Genomic DNA, 9,672 nt, shown 5'->3' with positions numbered 1-9,672 from the left:
AAATCTCAGAGCTGATCGCCTTCAGAATGGACTGGTTGCATCTCCTTGCAGTCCAAGGGACTCTCAAGAGTCTTCTCCGACACCACAGTTCAAAAGCATCAATTTTTTGGTACTCAGACTTCTTCACAGTCCAACTCTCATATCCATACATGACTACTGGAAAAACCATAGCCTTGACTAGACGGACCTTAGTCAGCAAAGTAATGTCTCTGCTTTTGAATATGCTATCTAGGTTGGTCATAATTTTTCTTCCAAGGAGTAAGCATCTTTTAATTTCATGGCTGCAGTCACCATCTGCAGTGATTTTGGAGCCCCCCCCCCCCCAATAAAGTCTAACACTGTTTTCACTGTTTCCCCATCTATTTCCCATGAAGTAATGAGACCGGGTGCCATGATCTTCATTTTCTGAACGTTGAGCATAGCGATGCCTTTCAACTAAAATTGTTCAAACTAAAACAAAATAAAACAAAACTCAATTGGTCAGGGTCTTCTTCACAAAAATATCTACAGTCATCCCCAATTGTGAAAAAAAGAGGGGTAGATTATCAGCGGACGTTCAGCTTTAAGGGATCCAGTAAGTTATTATTTTCTTTTGCATGCTGTTTCTCAATGATTCTCCATTCCTTATCAGTTCCTGGAAAACAGGAATAAGCAGAGCTGCACTGCAGGACTGAGATCATGAGAAGGGGCACCTGGTTGGATTCCTTTCAGTGCCTCCCTTCAGTGACTTTACTTAAATGTGTTCTATTCAGTTATGCCTCTCTTAGTCAGGATATGGAGTGCTTTCTGGCCCTTTGAAGATGTTATTTGCTTGTCTTTGGTTTTGCTCTTTTTTTTTTTTTTTTTCTGCCTAAAGATGCCTTGTATGAAGGTACTAAATATTAGTTTCTGCAAATAAAGCGCCCTTGTTTCAATTGAGACTTGGGTCCTCTGTGTCCATCTCATTCAGTCCAGTCCCTAGATCCCAGTCTACAAAGACAATGATAGAAACACTTGTCTTAAATGACACATTAGATGAGATGTATCTCACTGATATCTTCAGGACTTCCCATCCAAATGCAGAAGAATACACCTTCTTATGATGTGCACATGGAACATTCTCCAGGATAGACCACACCTTGGCCACAAAGCAAACCTCAGTCACTTTAAGAAAATTAAAATCATATCAAGCATCTTCTCAGGCCACAATACTATGAAACTAGCTATCAATTACAAGAAACACATCGTAAGGAACAAAAACACATGGAGATAAACAAACAAACATGTTTCTAAATAGCCAACAGGTTACTGAAGACATCAAAAGGGAAATTTAAGAATTCCTTAACAAAAGATATGACAATTCAAACCATATTGGATCCATCAAAAGCGGTTTTAGGAGAGAAGTTTATAGCAATAAAACCTACTTCAAGAAACAAGTAAAACATCGAATAGACAACCTAACTTGACACCTAAAACAAATGGAAAAAGAAGAACAACACCACAAAAGAAAAACCTAAATTAGTAGAAGGAAATAAATCATAAAGATTTGGGCAGAAATAAAAGAAAAGGATATAAAAGAAACAATTGCAAAGATTAATAAAACCAAAAGTGTTTTTTTGAGATGATAAACTAACTTGACAAATCTTTAACTAGAGTCACCAAGATCAAAAGAGAGAAGAATAGAATTAGCAAAATTAGAAATGAAAAAGGAGAGGTTACAACTGGTAATGCAGAAATAAAAGGATTATAAGAGACTACTATGAACAACTATGGCAATAAAATGGATAACCTGGAGTAAGTGGACAGATTGTTAGAAAAGCTCAATCGTCTGACTGAACCAGGGAGGAATAGAAATTAGGAAGGTCCAGTTAGAAGCTCCAAATCACAGCTGTGAAGAAAAATATTTCAAAAGTCAGAAGCCCAGGACCAGATGACTTCACAGGTGAGTTCTATCAAACATTTAGAGATGATAAAATGATAATCCATCTGAAACTCTTTCAAGGAATTTCAGAGAAAAGAACACTTCCAAACTAATTATCCAGGGCCACCATCACTCTGATGCCAAAATCAGACAACAACAACACCAAAAAAGAAAGCTAGAGGCCAATATCACTGATGAACATAGATGCAAAAAATCCTCAACAAAATTTAGCAAACAGGACTCAACAACACATCAAAAACACATACACCATGATCATGTTGGCTTTATTCCAGGGATGCTAGCATTCTTCAATATATGCAAATCAAGCAGTATTACAAACCATGTTTACCAAATGAAAGACAAGAATCATGGGGTAACCTACATAGATGCAGAAAAATACATTAAATTTAAAAATGTAAAATTATTATATTAACAATGAAGGAAGTTTAAAAGGAAATAAACAATAGAAATGGAAAAAAGTTGAAATGACTTAAATGTTTATCAACAGGTGATCTAATAAATAAATCATGCAATGAAATATTATTCAGCCATCAAATGAATGGAGTTTTTATGCATGTTATCCCATGCTACAATTCTGAAATGATTATGCTACCTAAAAGAAGCCAGGAACAAGATTCTGCATACTACATAATTCCATTCATGTGAATTAACATGTCCCAGATTAGGTAGTTCTCTAAAGACAGAAAATAGAGGAGTGGATGCCAGGGCACAGATGAAGTGGAAAATGTGTGCCAATTGGGCAGTGTTTTCCACTGGAGTGATGAAAATATTCCAGAATGAGGCAGTGGTTATGGTTATGCAACCTATGAAGAAATACCAAATCAATTATTTATACAGTTTAACTAGAAAAAAATCACAGTACATAAACAACGTGTCAATAAATATATTTTTTAACTATTTAACTTAACTTCTATGTCCAAGAATATCATGCTTTAAAAATGGCGAAGTAGATATTCTCATACGACCCAAAAAAGTAGAGAATTTATTTTGAGCAGATATCTGGTGTGTTAGAAAGTTTAAGATGAGTTATTTACAAAGGATAAGACATGATTTTGAGGGGGCTCCAAAATCACTGCAAATGGTAATTGCAGACATGAAATTATAAGATGTATACTCCTTGGAAGAAAAGTTATGACCAACTTAGATAGCATATTGAAAAGCAGAGACATTACTTTGCAAACAAAGGTCCTTCTAGTAAAGGCTATGGTTTTTCCAGTGGTCATGTATGGATGTGAGAGTTGGACTGTGAAGAAGGCTGAGCGCCAAAGAATTAATGCTTTTGAACTGTGATGTTGGAGAAGACTCTTGAGGGTCCGTTGGACTGCAAAGAGATCCAACCAGTCCATTCTGAAGGAGATCAGCCCTGGGATTTCTTTGGAGGGAATGATGCTGAAGGTGAAACACCAGTACTTTGGCCACCTCTTGCGAAGAGTTGACTTACTGGAAAAGACTGTGATGCTGGGAGGGATTGGAGGCAGGAGGAGAAGGGGACAACAGAGGATGAGATGGCTGGATGGCATCACTGACTCGATGGATGTGAGTCTGAGTGAATTTCGGGAGTTGGTGATGGACAAAGAGGCCTGGCGTGCTGAGATTCATGGAGTTGCAGAATCGGACACGACTGAGCGACTGAACTGAACTGAACTGCAGATGATATTGAAGACAAACTGTGAATTAAGAAAGACTGTCATGTTGAAGTTTGCCACAGAACGAAATTCTGGAAAGCAATTATCCTTCAGTGAAAAAATAAATTAAAAATTAAACAAAGGCAAAACTGAAATGAAGGACTTTTAGTATTATTAGTTGGTGTAAATGTGTTTGGTCTTCTCTGTCCTAACTTTTCACTGATTATGAATCTTCATAATTAAAGTGTGTTTCATGTATACAAGATATATTTTGGCTCAGTGGTAAAGAATCTGCCTGAAATACAGGAGCCATAGCAGACACAAATTCCATCTTTGGGTCAGGAAGATCCCCAGCAGGAGAGTATAGAAAGCCACTATAGTATTCTTGCCTGGAGAATTCCCAAAGCCAGAGAAGCCTGGTGCACTTACAGTCCATGGGGTGGCAAAGAGTTGGACACGACTGAGCAACTAAACAACAATAGAGACACATTCCTGACAGAAATTCTGAAGAGACTAGAAGTACATGAGAACCTTCTCAGCCTAAACAAAGAAAAACAGAAACCCTAGACAGTAGAGCTGAATTATAAAAAAAAGTAGACACTAGACCTGAATTATAAAAGATTTTAGGCGATACAATATCTCCCAACAGTAGTGTAAACAGTGTGTTCCACACAAAGGAGAGGAGTAATTTTTAAAATTTAAATTTATTTTAATTGGAGGCTAATTACTTTACAATATTGTATCAGTTTTGCCATATATCAACATGAATCTGCCATAGGTATACACGTATTCCCCATCCTGAACCCCCCTCCCCTCCTCCCTTCCCGTACTATCCCTCTGTGTCGTCTCAATGCACCAGCCCCAGGCATCCAGTATCATGCATCGAATCTGGACTGACAATTCATTTCATATATGATATTATACATGTTTCAATGCCATTCTCCCAAATCATGCCACCCTTTCCCTAGGGAGAGGAGTAACTTTTAATACTGATTCAATAGAAAAAAAATTTAGTTACATTCATAAACTAATGAAACAAAAATGTTCAGAAAATAAACATAGTATAAAATCTATTGATCATTTTATAACTAAGACTGTAAAACTGTAGGGGAACTTAAAAAAAAAAACTGCAAAAGATACAGTTTAAGCGGCCCCAATGAACATAACTTTATTGTGTTTTTTTCCATAGTCTGAAAGTAACTGATGATTAAGACTGAATTTCACTTTAAAACATATTTTTTTTTCATATTGAACAGAATATTTAATGTTCCAATATAAAAAGGTTTTGTACTTTTTAAGCTAAAAAAGTTTATACCCAGCAGTAAATACTTTGTTTCACTGATTCAGAGGTAAATTAAAGCACATTGTGTGTGTGTATCTTGACAATCTCTGTGGTATCACTATGTATTTGGAAACAATGATATGAACGTGGCATGTGTAATAATATGTTCCCTCAGGGACTGCAGGCTGTTCAGGAAGTGGTCACAGGCTTTCCAAACCATTACAGATCCTCTGTAGAATGGAGCAGTTGTAACCATGGAAGCTTGTGCTGGTGACAACTGTTTAGCAGCGTCTTCTCTTAATTAATTCCCTCAAAGAAGTCAATGCAGTTTTAAAGATAAGTACTAAAACTATGGTCATATAAAATGATATATAAATATGTATACACATATATACACATATGTGTGTATGTGTATATATTTATATGTATATATATACTAAAATTTTGTTCCTTGTGAATAATAAATAAAATATTAAAATCTGACATAAATGACAACAAACTTTTTTAAAATTTAAGCCAAAAAATTTGAATTTGCAGAGGAAACATATTTAATTACTGATATTATTTTTGAATACTGAAGTATGGAGATGCTAATAAAAGCAGAACAAGGTTTTACTTGGTTTTATTCTTATAATAAACTTCTCATAGGTTATGCCCCCCAGTATTGCCTGCACTGAATGTGGGATGCTTCCCCTGACCCATCTGTAGAAGGCTATTGCTCCATTCTAATGTTCTTAGCTAAAAAGAGCCTAATCAATATTGACTTTGTGACCTCTGAAAACCACCATTATTTTCCTTCCTTTCATCCCTTCAACCTCCCCCTTTGCTTTCCTTTTCTTTGTTATGGCATAATTGACAAAAAAATTGCTTTACTTTTATAGTTTTTACAACATACTGACAACATTCTCTATGCTGTAAAATACATCCTTGAGCTCATTTTATACTTGACTTTCTGCCTTCCACTCCACCACCTCTGTATTTCCCCTTCCCCTCCCCACTATCTGCTGGTAACCAATCAATGTTCTATATATCTGTTAGCCTCTATTTTTGTTACATTCTCTACTATGATGTATTTTAAGATTTTGTAAGTGATACCATACAGTATTTGTCTTTCTTATTTTAATTAGTATTATACCTTCCCTGTTGCTGAAAATGGCATTAATTCCATTCTTTTTATGGCTAAGTAATATTCCAATTCTCCACGCTAGGCTTAAGCAATATGTGAACCATTAACATACAGATCTTCAAGCTGGTTTTAGAAAAGGCAGAGGAACCAGACATCAAATTGCCAACATCCGCTGGATCATCGAAAAAGCAAGAAAGTTCCAGGAAAGCATCTATTTCTGCTTTATTGACTATGCCAAAGCATTTGACTGTGTGGATCACAATAAACTGTGGAAAATTCTGAAAGAGATCATAATACCAGACCACCTGACCTGCCTCTTGAGAAACCTATACACAGGTCAAGAAGGAACACTTAGAACTGGACATGGAATCACAGACTGATTCCAATTAGGAAAAGGAGTACATCAAGGCTGTATATTGTCATCCTGTTTATTTAAATTGTATGCAAAGTACAACATGAGAAACGCTGGGCTGGAAGAAGCACAAGCTGGAATCTAGATTGCAAGGAGAAATTTCAATAACTTCACATATGCAGATGACACCACCCTTATGGCAGAAAGAGAAGAGGAACAAACAAACCTCTTGATGAGCGTGAAAGAGGAGAGTGAAAAAGATGGCTTCAGGCTAAACATTCAGAAAACTAAGATTATGGCATCTGGGACCATGACTTCATGGGAAATAGAACAGCAAACAGTGGAAACAGTAGCAGAATTTATTTTGGGGGGGGCTCCAAAATCACTGCAGATGGTGACTGCAGCCATGAAATTAAGCCACTTACTCCTTGGAAGAAAAGTTATGACCAGCCTAGATAGCATATTGAAAAGCAGAGACATTACTTTGCCTACAAAGATCCGTCTAGTCAAGGCTATGCTTTTCACAGTGGTCTTGTATGGATTTGAAAGTTGGACTGTGAAGAAAGCTGAGCGCCAAGGAATTGATGCTTTTGAACTGTGGTGTTGGAGAAGACTCTCGAGGGTTCCTTGGACTGCAAGGAGATCCAACCAGTCCATTCTGAAAGAGATCAGTCTAGGGTGCTCTTTGGAAGGACTGATGCTAAAGCTGAAACTCCAGTACTTTGGCCACCTCACGTGAAGAGTTGACTCATTGGAAAATGTTCTGATGCTGGCTTGGATTTGGGGCAGGCGCAGTAGGGGACAATAGAGCATGAGACGGCTGGATGGCATCACTTACTCAATGCGCATGAGTTTGGGTGATCTCCAGGAGTTGGTGCTGGGCAGAGAGGCCTGGTGTGCTGCAATTCATGGGGTGGCAAAGAGTCGGACATGACTGAGTGACTGAACTGAACTGAACTGAACTGAACATTCCATAGTTTCTTCTTAGTGGCTCAATAGGAATCAATCTCCCTGTCAAGGAGGAGATATGTGTTCGAAACCTAGGTAAGGAAAATCCCTTGGAAAAGGAAACGGCAACACACTGGGGTATGCTTGCCTGGAAAATTCCATGCACAGAGGAACCTGGTGGGGGGAGAGTCCATCTGGTCCCCAAGAGTGGGAAATGACTTAGTGACTGAACAAAAACAAATGTCCCTTTGGGCAATTATACCACATCTTAATCCATTCATCTCTCTATAATCTAATGGAGATTTCGGTTGTTTCTATGTCTTATTGAATGGTGTGCTTCAGAGGACATTGGGATACATGTGGCCTTTTTGATGAAAGTTGTGGGTGTGGGTGTGTTTTTAACATATCCAATAATGAAACTGTTAGCTCATGTATTATTCTGTCTTAGCTTTTTGAGAAATATCTATACTAAAACTCACCATTATTTCGTTTCTATGGGCTATAGTTTAGTAAGGAAGTTTGAGTTTTTGAGGCTGTTAGTTGCTGACATCTTATCTTGTGGTGTAATAAATACTGCGATGAGGTAGATACCCTAGGGGTAACTACTTTGTGCTTTTTAGCAAATGACATTGGCCCCCACCACATGACATGGCTCCCCAGCTTACTTCCAACCTCTGCACTCACACACAGAAACATCATGTCCTCTTCCTCTTCTTCCATGGAAGGTTTATTCTCGGGGCTCAGTCTGGGCAGAATTCTGACCATACTTTCTAACTGGACCTTCTAGTTCCATGTCCAACAGCACAGGAACCATCTCCCTTTCTCTTCACACACTTATCCTTTCTCTGCTTTTTCATGCCCTCACACTATCTATCAGAGAGCTCAGCTTCTGCTGCAAAGTTGCTTCAGTCGTGTCCAACTGTGTGGCCCCATAGACAGCAGCCAGCCAGCCTTCCTCCTCCCTGGGATTCTCCAGGCAAGAATATTGGAGTGGATTGCCATTTCTTTCTCCAATGCATGAAAGTGAAAGTGAAGTCTCTCAGTTGTGTCCGACTCTCAGCAACCCCATGGACCCTAGTCTACTAGGCTTCTCCATCCATGGATTTTCCAGGCAAGAGTACTTGAGTGGGGTGCCATTGTGCAGAGACACACATAATTTCACATTAGGTTGATTTTATTTAAGTTTCATTATTAATGTATGCTGTTGACAGGATAATTAATTGTAAGGTTGGACATTTCTCAGAGGTAAGACCCTGAGAAAAGGGTCTCAAAGAAATCTGAGGTCTCCAATAAAGTTCTGAAGTCACCGGTTACCCATCTGTCCAGCTGGAATGGCAGGGGTCTCCATGATCTATGGGGCCTCTTCCCGTTTGTTCTGATTTATATCTTCATTCATCTTGGAACACTGGCTACAGAGCTTTGAACCTCTGATTTTCTTAAGATTTTCTGAGCTGAAAACTTTTTAAGAGGCTTTCTTGGTCAGCTTTACTTGAATGTGCTTATTCATGGTTACCCTGGCGACCTCGAGAAAACAAGAGAGGGAGAAAGGAATGGCATTGACTTGGGGAAGAGGGTATTCATGGTGGGCATTGGTGGCTTCAGGAGAAGGAGTGTGACCAAGACGGGCCATATTCAAACCAAGGAAAGGGGAGGGTGTCTTATGGGGTGGTGTCAGTGGGCAAGGGTGAGTTCACTCACTCTTGGGTGAATTCAGCTTGGGTGTGTCCAGCTTGGGTGAGTTCACTGACTTTGACACTTCTTTTGGACCTCAGTTGATAGCAAGTCTTCATCTTTTTGTCCTGGATAAGGAGTCAGCTGTTCCCTAGTTACACTAGAGTCTTTTGGCTTCCTGATCACCTTAGCGATTTTGAAGACTCCCAGTGTTCTTCTCCAGAGCCCCTGAGCACTCCTGTATATAGGGGACCACACCCTTATGATTATGAGGTCAAGAAGTAACCTTCCTAGCCAATGGCAGCCCTTCACGAGGCTTGACATCAAGAAGCCTCAACCTGAGACCTCTAAGGGTGGATGGAGAACAACTCAGATGATTTGGTGGGAGAAATTAGGCATTTTTAAAGCCCCTAAAAAGCCTATTAATCTCACCTGCCATCCTCATCTCTCTACGTCAACACAGATGGGTCACATGGTAAGGAGAGTGTGTCTCCTCTAAACCTTGCCTCACAGACACAATTTTCAGCCTTTCATTCTATTCTCTCTCTTGTTATAGCATCACCTACTGTTTATTGTCTCAAATCCCTCCATGATAATTAGGATATGAAAAAGATATTTCCTTTTCCTCCAACAAGTGGTCTTAATGTACCTTGAAGACCATTACATTCTGGGCCACTTATGAGAAATCTCTTCCAACCTACCTCCTTTTCTCAGTATTCTTGTAACTCTCCTCAGTTTTCTAATTTC

This window comes from Budorcas taxicolor, chromosome Y (assembly GCF_023091745.1).
Source record: "Budorcas taxicolor isolate Tak-1 chromosome Y, Takin1.1, whole genome shotgun sequence".
Lineage (NCBI taxonomy): Eukaryota > Metazoa > Chordata > Mammalia > Artiodactyla > Bovidae > Budorcas > Budorcas taxicolor.
This window is presented reverse-complemented; position numbering follows the sequence as displayed.